The sequence below is a fragment of the Macaca mulatta genome, chromosome 12 (assembly GCF_049350105.2).
Source record: "Macaca mulatta isolate MMU2019108-1 chromosome 12, T2T-MMU8v2.0, whole genome shotgun sequence".
NCBI classification, from domain to species: domain Eukaryota; kingdom Metazoa; phylum Chordata; class Mammalia; order Primates; family Cercopithecidae; genus Macaca; species Macaca mulatta.
In genome coordinates this window covers 79,199,648-79,211,768 of record NC_133417.1, presented here as the reverse complement: position 1 = coordinate 79,211,768, position 12,121 = coordinate 79,199,648, and the positions used below count along the sequence as shown (strand labels likewise).

The window sequence follows — 12,121 nt, the reverse complement described above, 5'->3', positions numbered from 1 at the left end:
CTTTTTTTTTTAATGTGCTGTTTAAAGTTAGTCTACTCTGAAGCCATCTTGGTAAATTTCCCCCAACAGTGTGAAGTTAGAATTCCTTCAAGGTGATGCCAGGTTCTATTTGGAATTTATATACAACCTGCTTGAGTGGAGAAGCCATTGTCTTCAGAAATCTTGGTGTAGTTGAACTGATAGTTACTGTTGTGACCTGAAGTTCACCATTAGAAGAGATTACCCAAGCAAAATCATGGAATTATTGGTTATAAAAATAATTGTTGGCACATCCTATGCAATATATCTAAATTGATTAATGGTACCAGATAAAATTATAGATGGGAATGAAGCTTGTGTATCATCCATTATCATGTGTAATCAAGAAACAATTTAATTCTCTTGGAAAAAAGAGCAAGAATCAAACAAACATCAGATTTCCTATCAACATTGGATGCTCAAAAACAGAAAATATACCTTCAAAGTTTAGAGTGAAAGTTATTTTAAGAGTAAAATTTTATTTCCATTCAAACTTTTCAATCCAGAGTGAGAGTAAAGCACAGTTATTCTCAGAAATTTAATAACTCAGAAGATTTAACACTCATATAAATTCCAGGTAAATTAAAAACTAAAGTGTGGTACAGATTTGTTTCCAGCCCAGATGGAGTCACAGAGACCAGATTTGCTTTTCTGCCTGAAATCACTGAAAAAATAAGACAAAAATCTATGAAGCAATGGTTTTTAAGGCACTGGACATGACACAGTGAAGAAGAGTGATCCCTGAGAGATGAGCAGCTAGTCAAGTGAGCCCAGTGATGGTCCAGGCTTAGTGCCTGAGGAGAGTTTCCAGGCTGCAGTGCACCGGGAGTTAAGGGGAACCCAGGCAAGATGCAGCGACCTCCCAGACTTAAGGAGAAGAACTGAGAGTTGAAGAGATGAAGCTGGGGAAGACCAAAAAGACCAAAGCTGTTGGAGCTTGCAGAATAAAATACCGGAGAGGAGAAAGGGTCTCAGAGAAAGACAGAATCACCAAAATGTCCAGAGGTTCTCCCTCACATACTCAGCTGACTGCTTATAAGCACATGCACGGGAGAAAAAGACACATGGAAAGAATTACTCATAAGAAGCTCGTGTGGGGCCAGGAATAGTGCCAATTCCCCCAACCAGACTTGAAAACCTCGTAATTCATGAGGTATTAGGGTAGAGTACTCGGAAGGCTCTTGCCTCCATAGTGGGGGAAAGTTAGCCCTAGATTAAATGTTACTCTGATCTCACCTAATGAGGCTTAAAAGCAAGAACCGAAAGGATCAGACTTTTTCCAGGTTAACTTAGTTGCATCTCAGAACAAAGCTCAAGGATGTTTACAGGTATATAAAAATATCCATCACCCAACAAAGTAAAATTTATAATGTGTGACATTTAATTTAAGAAAAGACAACTCTAAGGCATGCAAAGAAGCAGGAAAATTGTAAGGAGAAAAAAAATCAATCAATCAAAACTGCATAAAATAGACATAGATGATAGCATTAGTAGACAAGGGCCGGACGTGGTGGCTCACACCTGTAACTCTAGTACTTTGGGAGGATAATACGGGCAGATCCCTTGAGCCCAGGAGTTTGAGACCAGCCTGGGCAACACGGTGAAACCCCGTCTCTACAAAAAAATGCAAAAATTAGCCAAGTGTGATGGCACATGCCTGTAGTCCCTGAGGTGAGAGAATCACCTGAGCCTGAGGAGGTTGAGGCTGCAGTGAGCTAAGATCGCATTACTACACTCTATCACGGGTAAGACCCTGTGTCAAAAAAAAAAAAGTAGACAAGGACATTAAAACAGCAATTATAAATGTATTCCTTATATCTCAAAATCTAGAGTAATAGTTTTCAGTAGAAGTGTGATTCTCCATCCCTGGTGACATTTGGCAATGTCTGGAGACAGTTTGGTTGTCACAATTTGGGGGTAGTGGTGCCACTGGCATAATGTGGGTAGAATCCAGGGATGTTGCTAAACATTCTTCATGCACAGGAACAGCCCCCCACGACAAAAAATTATCTAGCCCAAATTGTCAGAAGTACTGAGGTTGAGAAACTCTGATCTAGAGGAATGATTGAATATGTTAAGTAAAGACATAGGAAATATGAAAAAGATACAAATTGAACTTTTCCAGATAAAAATGACAATGACTGAGATTAAAAATACACTGGATAGGATCAATAACAGGTTAGACATTGCAGAAAAACATGAGTGAACTTTAAAACATGCAATATAAGCCATGCAAAATGAAACTCAAAATATAAGTCTGGGGTATAAGAAAAAAGAAACAGATCATCAGTAAACTGTGGGACAACGTCAAGTGGCCTAACATATATGTTGTTGGAGTCCTGAAGAAAAGGGGTGACGGAAAAAAAATCTCGAAAGAAATAAAAGTCATGACATTTACAAATTTGATAAAAGCTATAAACCAACAGATCCAAGAAGCTCAACAAACCACAAGCACAAGAAATGTGAAGAAAACTACACCAAGGCAAAATCATAATCAAGTCACTTAAAATAAATTATAAATAAAAAATATTAAAAGCAGCCAGAGGGCTGGGTGTGGTGGCTCACACCTGTAATCCCAGCACTTTGGGAGGCTGAGGTGGGCAGATGACCCGAGGTAAGGAGTTTAAGACCAACCTGACCAACAGGGTGAAATGCTGTCTTTACCAAAAATGCAAAAATTAGCTGGGTGTGATGGTGGGCGCCTGTAATCCCAGTTACTTGGGAGGCTGAGGCACAAGAATTGCTTGAACCCGGGAGGCGGAGGTTGCAGTGAGCCGAGATCACGCCACTGCACTCCAGCCTGGGAGTGAGACTCCATCTCAAAAAAAAAAAAAAAAAAAAAACAGAGAAAAAAAAAAAAAAAAAGGAAAAAGCAGCCAGAGGAGAAAGAAGATGTGATGTGTACAGAAGAACGGAGATAATGATGACAGAACATTTCTGTCAGACAAGGCAAACAAAAGAAAATAGTGGAATAACATCTTTAAAGTACTTAAAAAGAAAAAGCTGTCCACCTAAATTTTTTTTTTTTTTTTTTTAGAAACTGATGTTTATTTTCCATCAACCATTTTTCCATGTTACTTAAGAGCCCATGCAAGAACAGCTTAAGACCATTCAGTGGTTGCTCCTACCCATTCAGTGGCCTGAGCAGTGGGAGGTGCTCACCAGTCTCCCGTGGCAGGCTGAGCACTCCAGTCTTCAGTAGGGAGCTGCTGAATAGGCACAGAGGTCACCTGCCACCTCAGACCAGTCTGCACCCTCAGGCTGAGTAGCGGAGAACTCAGGAGCTGGCACAGTCTGTTCACCCTGAAATTCCTCCTTGGTCACTGCCTTTTCAGCAGCAGCCTGCTTTTCTTTTTCAATCTCTTCAGCATCTCTGTAGAAGTAGAGCTCAGGCATGACCTCCCACGGGTGTTCACGGGAAATGGTGCCATGCATGTGCAGAACTTCCTGAGCCAGCATCCACCACATCAAACCCACTGAGTGAGCTCCCTTGTTGTTGCGTGGAATGGCAATGTCCACATAGTGCAGAGGAGAATCTGTGTTACACAGAGCAACGGTAGGTAGGTTAACATAAGATGCCTCCATGAGAGGCTGGTGGTCAGCCCTGGGGTCGGTAACCACAAGAAGCCGTGGCTCCTGGAAGGCTGCCTGGATCTGGTTAGTGAAGGTTCCAGAAGTGAAGCGGCCAGCAACTGGAGTGGCTCCAGTGGCGGCAGCAAACTTCAGCACGGTCCTCTGGCCAGTATTCCTGGAAGATATAACACTGACATCAGCAGGGTTTTCAATGACAACAATGGCACGAGCTGCCAGCAGAAGCTTCTCCCAGGTCCTCTTCAGATTTATGATGTAGATGCCATCACTTTTCATTTTATAGATGTATTGTTCCATCTGGAAGTCAAGATTGGTGCCACCTAAGTGGGTTCCTGCTGCAAGGAACTTAAGGACATCCTCCTCCTTCATTTGCAGGACATCAAGGGCTCCGGACATTGTGGAAGTTTCACTTTAAGTTACGACGGGAATCCACAATAACGCCGTATGGACCCCTCTGTAGGTAGCACAGAAAAGCCTAAAATTGTGTATTAAGATATCTTTTAAGCCAGGCATGGTTGTGCATGCCTGTAGTCCCAGCTATCCAGGAGGCTGACGTAGGAGGATCACTTGAGCCCAGGAATTTGAGTTCAGCCTGGGCAACATAGTTAGACCCCATCTCTAAATAAATAAATATATCTTAAAAATGAAGCCAAAAGACCGGGTGCGGTGGCTCAAGCCTGTAATCCCAACACTTTGGGAGGCCGAGACGGGCGGATCACGAGGTCAGGCAATCGAGACCATCCTGGCTAACACGGTGAAACCCCATCTCTACTAAAATATACAAAAAACTAGCCGGGAGAGGTAGCAGGTGCCTGTAGTCCCAGCTACTTGGGAGGCTGAGGCAGGAGAATGGCGTAAACCCGGGAGGCGGAGCTTACAGTGAGCTGAGATCCAGCCACTGCACTCCAGCTTGGGTGACAGAGTGAGACTCCGTCACAAAAAAAAAAAAAAAAAAAGACAAAATAGAGACCTTTTTAGATATTAAAAAGCTGAAAGGACTCACCAGCATATCCACATTACAGAAAATACTAAAGGAAATCTTTTAGGAAGAAAGAACGTTGGAAATATAAATCTACCTAAAGGAACAAAGAGCATTGAAAATGGTAACTATGTAGGTAAATATATACAATTTTTATCTTATTATTTCAATATTTTGAAAAGATAAGCTGGGCACAGTGGCTCAGACCTGTAATCCCAGCACTTTGGGAGGCTGAGGCAGGTGGATCACGAGGTCAGGAGTTTGAGACCATCCTGGCTAACACGGTGAAACCACGTCTCTACTAAAAATACAAAAAATTAGCTGGGCTGGTGGCACTCACCTGTAGTCCCAGCTACTCAGGAGGCTGAGGCAGGAGAATCACTTGAACCCGGGAGGCGGAGCTTGCAGTGAGCCGAGATTGCGCCATTGCACTCCAGCTTGAGCAACAGAGTGAGACTCCATCTCAAAAAAAAAAAAAAAAGAAGATAATTGCCTAGCCAGAGAAATCAGGCAAGAGAAAGAAATAAAGGGCATCCAAGTTGGGAGGGAGAATGTCAAAGTCAAATTGTCCCTGTTGCAAATGACATGGTCTTATATATAGAAAACCCTAAAAGTTCCACCAAAAACTCTTAGAATTGATAAAAAAAAAAAAAAAAATTAGTAACGTTACAGGATACAAAATCAACATACAAAAATCAGTAGCACTTTTATACATCAACAGTGAGCAAGCAGAAGAAGGAATCAAGAAAGCAATCTAACTTATAATAGCTACCAAAAAAAATTCATAGGAATAAATTTAACAAAGAAGGTGAAAGCTAAAGACCTTTCTCTATAAACTACAGGAAAACTATAAAACACTGATGAAAGAAATTGAAAATGACACACTCAAAAATGGAAAGATATCCCATATTCATGTTTCCAATATTCTTGGAAGAATATTGTGAAAATGACCATACTACTAAAAGTGATCTACAGATTTAATACCATCCCTATCAAAATATTAATGACACTATTCACAGAAATAGAAAAACAACAATCTTAAAATTTCTATGGAACCACAAAAAGCCCTGAATGGCCAAAGCAATCATGAGCAAAAAGAACAAAATTGGAGGCATCACACTACTGGACTTCAAACTATATTACAGAGCTATAGTAACAAAACAGCATGGCACTGGCACAAAAACAGGCACATAGAGGAATGGGACAGAATAGAGAGCCCAAAAATAAATCCACATACTTGTAGTTAGCTTAGTTTCAACAAAGATGCCAAGAACATTTATTGGGGAAGGGGCAGTCTTTTCAATAAATGGTGCTGGAAAACTGAGTATTTGTATGTGAAAAAATAAAACTAGACCCCTGTCTCTCACCATATTAAAAAAAAAAAAAATGCCAGGCACGGTGGCTCATGCCTATAATCCCAGCACTTTGGGAGGCCGAGGTGGGTGGATCACCCGAAATCGGGAGTTCAAGACCAGCCTCACCAACATGGAGAAACCCCATCTCTACTAAAAATACAAAATCAGCCAGGCATGTGGCACCTGCCTGGAATCCCAGCTACTCAGGAGGCTGAGGCAGGAGAATCACTTGAGTCCGGGAGGCAGATGTTGCAGTGAGCCAAGACCATGCCATTGCACTCCAGCCTGGGCAAAAATAATGAAACTCTGTCTCAAAAAAACCCAAACAAACAAACCCCAAAATGGATTAAAGATTTAAATGTAGGCTGGGTGCAGTGGCTTATGCTTGTAATCCCAGAACTTTGGGAGGCCGAGGCAGGTGGATCACTTGAGGACAGGAGTTCAAGACCAGCCTGATCAACATGGTGAAACCCTGTCTGTACTAAAAATACAAAAAAAATTAGCCGGGCATGATGGTGGGCACCTGTAATGCCAGCTACTCAGGAGGCTGAGTCAGGAGAATTGCTCAAACTCAGGAGGCAGAGGTTGCAGCGAGCTGAGATCACACCATTGCAACTGCAATCCAGCCTGGGCAACAAGAGTGAAACTCCGTTTCAAAAAAAAAAAAAAAAAAGATTTAAATGTAAGACCAAAAACTGTAAAGATAGGAGAAATGTTTCAGGATATTGGCCTGCTCAAAGATTTTTATGGAAAAATCCTCATAAGTATAGGCAATAAAGGCCAAAACAGACAAATGGAATTCTGTCAAATGAAAAAGCTTCTGCACAGCAAAGAAAACAATGAACAGAGTGAAGAGACAACTTACAGAATGGCAGAAAATATTTGCAAGCTATTTATCCAACCAGGGATTAATAGCCAGAATATACAAAGAACTCAAACAACTTAACAGCAACAACAACAACAACAAAAATTTAAAAATAGGCAAATGAGCTGAATTGATATATCTCATACAAGAAGATATACAAATGGCCCACAGGTATATGAAAAAATGTTCAACATTACTAATCATCAGAGAAATGCAAATCAAAACCAAAGTAAGTTCTCTCACCCCAGTTGGAAAGGCTATTATTAAAAACAAAAAAACAAAAACAAAAAAATCCCCGACAAATGCTTGTAAGGAGGTGGAGAAAGGACACCTCACCCTTTTTTTTTTTTTTTTTGAGATGGAGTCTCGCTCTGTCGCCCAGGCTGCAGTGCAGTGGCATGCTCTCAGCTCACTGCAAGCTCCGCTTCCTGGGTTCACGCCATTCTCCTGCCTCAGCCTCCCAAGTAGTTGGGACTACAGGAGCCCACCACAACGCCCGGCTAACTTTTTTTGTATTTTTAGTAGAGACGGGGTTTCACTGTGTTAGCCAGGATGATCTCGATCTCCTGACCTTGTGATCCACCTGCCTTGGCCTCCCAAAGTTCTGGGATTACAGGCGTGAGCCACCGCGCCCGGCGAGAAAGGAGAACTCTTATGCCCTGTTGGTAGTCATATAAATTAGCAGTCATTATGGAAAACATTATGGAGGTTCCTCAAAAAACTAACAATAGGCCAGGCACAGTGGTTCATGCCTGTAATCCCAGAAGTTTGAGAGGCCGAGGCAGGTGGATCACTTGAGGTCAGGAGTTCAAGACCAGCCTGGTCAAAATGGTGAAACCCCATCTCTAGTAAAAATACAAAAAATTAGCCAGGCGTGGTGGCGGATGCCTGTGATTCCAGCTACCCAAGAGGCTGAGGCAGGAGAATCGCTTGAACCCAGGAGGCAGAGGTTGCAGTGCGCCAAGATGGCGCCACTGCACTCCAGCCTGGGCAACAGAGCGAGATGCCGTCTCAAAAACAAAAACAAAACAAAACCCCCTAAAAATAGAACTACCATATATGATCCATATGATCCAGCAATCCCACATCTAGGTATATATCCAAAGGAAAGGACATTGATATGTCAGAGAGATATCTGCACTCCCATGTTTTACTGCAACAGTATTCACAATAGTTAAGACATGGAATCCACCTAGATACCCATCAACAGAAGTATGGATAAAGAAAGCATGGTACAGGCGGGGCGCAGTGGCTCACGCCTGTAATCCCAGCACTTTGGGAGGCTGAGGCGGGCAGATCACCTGAGGTCAGGAGTTCGAGACCAGCCTGACCAACATGGAGAAACCCCATCTCTACTAAAAATGCAAAATTAGCCAGCCATGGTGGCAGGCGCCTGTAATTCCAGCTACTCAGGAGGCTGAAGCAGGAGAATCGCTTGAACCTGGGAGGTGGAGGTTGCAGTGAGCCGAGACTGGGCCACGGCACTCCAGCCTGGTGACAGGATGAGACTCTATCTCATATAAAAATAAAAATAAATAAAGCATGGTATAGGCCCAGGGGCGGTGGCTCATGCCTGTAATTCTAGCACTTTGGGAGGCTGAGGCAGGTGGATCACCTGAGGTCAGGAGTTCGAGAGCAGCCTGGCCAACATGGTGAAACCCCATCTCTACTAAAAATACAAAAAATTAGCCGCATGTGGTGGTGGATGCCTGTAATCCCAGCTGCTCGGAGCCTGAGGCAGGAGAATCACTTGAATCTGGGAGGCGAAGGCTTCAGTGAGCCAAGATCAGACCACTGCACTCCAGCCTGGGCAACAACAGCAAAACTCTGTCTCAAAAAAAAAAAAAAAAAAAAAAAGAAGAAGAAGAAGAAAGCAAGCATGGTATATATGCACAATGGAATACTGCCATAACAAGTTAAAGAATTCTGTCATTCACAGCAACCTGAATGAACTTGGAGGACGATAGGTTAAGTGAAATAATCCAGACACAGAAAGATAAATACTGTATGTTCTTCCTCATATGTGGAAGCTACAAAGTTGATCTCTTAGAGGTAGAAAGTAGAATAGTGGTTACTAGAGGCAGAGATGGGTAGGTGGGGAGGGGAAGATAAGCAAAAGTTGGTTAACAGAAGTAAAATTACAACTAGGTAGGAGGAATAATTCCTGGTGTTCTGTAACACTACAGGGAGACTGTAATTAACAATGATTTATTGTATATTTTCAAATAGTTCCAAGAGCAGATTTTGAATGTTCCCAAAACAAAGAAATGATAGATATTTGAAGTGATGGATACGCTAATTACCTGGTAATTATACATTGTATACATGTATCTAAATATCACACTGAACCTCATAAATATGTACAATTACTATGTGTCCATTTAAAATAATAATAAAAGCAAAGAAAACCCAAAATAAAAAAGAAAATTGTTTAAACAAAAGTAATAATGGAGTATGAGGTTTACAGCATATATGGAAGTAAAATGTGAGACACCAATAGGACAAAGCATTGGTTTGTTTGGAGGGGAGGCTAAGGGGGTTCAGCATTCCCCAGGATCTCTACCTGTGACTGAATAGTACACTAAACTCAGTAGGAGTGTTATAACACCTGTCTGGCCTAGAGGCCAAGCCAATTTTCCAATTTGGTAGTTATAAAACCAAGCCATTTTTGTTTGTTTGTTTGTTTTGTTTGTTTTTTCCTAAAGAAAACAAAAAGAGCTAGGAACAGTGGTTCACACCTATAATCGCAGTGCTTTGGGGGGCCAAGGTGGGAGGATCGCTTGAAGGCAGGAGTTGAAGACTCACTTTGTGCCAACGTTGCATCGAACAACTGAATTGCCTAACATTTTCATTGATTTGATGAATTGTTTGGATATTGCATAGATACAGGTTTTAAAATAAATTCTTTCCTTAAAAATTGAGTGGCCAGGTGCAGCGGCTCACACCCGTAATCCCAGTGTTTTGCAAGGCCAAGGCAGGAGGATCACTTGAGGCCAGGAGTTTGAGACTACAGTGAGCTATGATCGCACCACTGTACTCCAGCCTAGGTGACAGAGCAAGATCGTGTCTCTAAAAAAGAAAGAAGACAGAAGGGAACCGAGCCCTCAGTCTGGTGGTGTTGGTATTGGCTGGGCCGAGGACAGCCCAGAACTCCAGGGTTCTAGCCTTTCAGCCACAAAAAAATCCCATTTCACCCAAGGACCAGAACCCACCGAAAAGATCCGCATTCCCCACAGGTAATTTCATGCTCCCAAAATGGGACATAACATGGTCGTATTTGACATTCTGTTGTCAGAGCCTTGTGGGAAAATTGTGTCAAGAAGCACAAGTTTGGCAGAAGAAGGAAGCAGAAAGTCTTGAGAAGAATGCATCGGAAAAGACAAATGAGGGATGAACCCTCGAGGCCAAGTGCAGGAGGAAAGGCATCTCCCAGGCTGAGTACTGGCTGGGAGAATGGCTTCATAGACATTCACAGCATGCGGCTTCTGGAAAAGATAGAAAGGAAGGCTCTCACAAGGCAGAGTTCACTTCCCAAGGACAGAGGCAAATGGAGCAGTGCATTTGTGTTTGGACTTTCTGGGGAGCACTGGATGGAGCTGCCAGATTTGTTGAAGGAGCAGACGCACCTGAGAGAATGGCAGGTATGCGACACCCCAATTCAAATCACTCCTACATATATCGAGCTGTTTCAAGTGATGAGAATTCAAGATCTGCCAAGAAACAAATCTCACATTTTCCAGCTAAAATCAGTTGTTTGAAGAACTTGAAATAACTCAATGTGAGTTTCAACTACCTGAAGAGCATTTCTCCAGAGCTGGGAGACTGAAATCCAGAGGGACTGGATTGTTCTGGAAATCTAGAATTCACAGAGCTGCCTTTTGAATTAAGTAATTGGAAGCTAGTTGCATTTGTAGGTATCTCAGCAAACAAGTTTTCCAGTGTCCCAATCTGTGTCCTGAGGATGTCTATTTGCAGTGGTTGGATATCAGCAACAATAACCTGACTGACCTGCCACAAGATAGACAGGCTGGGAGAGCTGCAGGGCTTTCTCTTGTATAAAAGCAAGTTGACCTACCTTCCTTACCCCTTGCTTAACCTGAAGAAGTGCACTTTGTTAGTCGTCAATGGGGACCACTTAGTGGAGCTTTCAACTGCCCTTTGTGACTCCTCCACACCTTTAAAATTTGTGAGCATTACAAACAATCCCCTCCACCTTTTTTTTTTTTTTTTTTTGACAGAGTCTTTCTCTGTCACCAAGGCTTGAGTGCAGTGGCACGATCTCAGCTCACTGCAACCTCCACCTCCTGAGTTCAAGTGATTCTTCCACCTCAGCCTCCTGAGTAGTTGGGACCAGAGGTGTACACCACCACACCCAGCTAATTTTTGTATTTTTAGTAGAGACAGGGTTTTGCCATGTTGGCCAGGCCAGTCTCGAACTCCTGGGCTCAAGGGATCCGCCCACCTCGGCCTCTCAAAGTGTTAGAAATACAAGCGTGAGCCTTGATAAAGAATTTATGAGGCTGGGTGCGGTGGTTAATGCCTGTAATCCCAGTACTTTGGGAAGCCAAGGTGGGTCGATCGTGTGAGGTCAGGAGTTTGAGACCAGCTTGGCCAACATAGTGAGACCCTCGTCTCTACTAAAAATACAAAAATTAGTGGGGCGTGATGGCACGCGCCTGTAATCCCAGCTACTCCGGAGGCTGAGGCAGGACAATCACTTGAACCGAGAAGGCAAAGGTTGTAGGGAGCCGAGATTGTGCCTCCACACTCCAGTCCAGGTGACAGAGTGAGGCTCCGTCTCAAAAGAAACAAGAATGTATGAAAGCCTATACTGAAGATCTTAAGGAAAGAGAATCTTCCCAAGCTGTACCACCAAAGGGTCTTTTAGCCTTCAACTTTGATATTATCCATCAGAAGACAGCAAAGTCTCACTATTCTGTGGAGCTTTCAGTTTTTGTGTTATGGGTCATGTCATGTAGGAAGAATGGCTTGTGCTTAAGGACAAAGTCTAGAAACTATCATAGTGGTTAAGACAAGTGATTTTCAAATGTCAAATATATGAATACCTCCCTCCAAAAAAATTTTTTTTAAAAGTAAAAATAAATGAGGCTACATTATTTGGCCTTAAAAGATGTCAAGCCTAGAAATTGTAAAAATTTCTTAGGCCCTTAGGATAAAATACTGAGAGAGGAACTAATTATGGTCTGGAGTTTCATTGGCTGTTAAAACCTATGGAATGGGCCGGGCGCGGTGGCTCAAGCCTGTAATCCCAGCACTTTGGGAGGCCGAGACGGGCGGATCACAAGGTCAGGA

At 42.7% G+C, this 12,121-nt stretch overlaps 2 pseudogenes; one reads left to right on the top strand and one right to left on the bottom strand.

Moving 5' to 3' along the window:
- Positions 1-3,113: 3,113 nt before the first annotated feature.
- LOC697561 (small ribosomal subunit protein uS2 pseudogene) lies at positions 3,114-4,064 on the bottom strand (annotated as a pseudogene).
- A 5,999-nt stretch (positions 4,065-10,063) lies between these two features.
- Positions 10,064-11,709, top strand: LOC100429830 (leucine-rich repeat-containing protein 2 pseudogene; annotated as a pseudogene).
- The last annotated feature ends 412 nt before the right edge of the window (positions 11,710-12,121 follow it).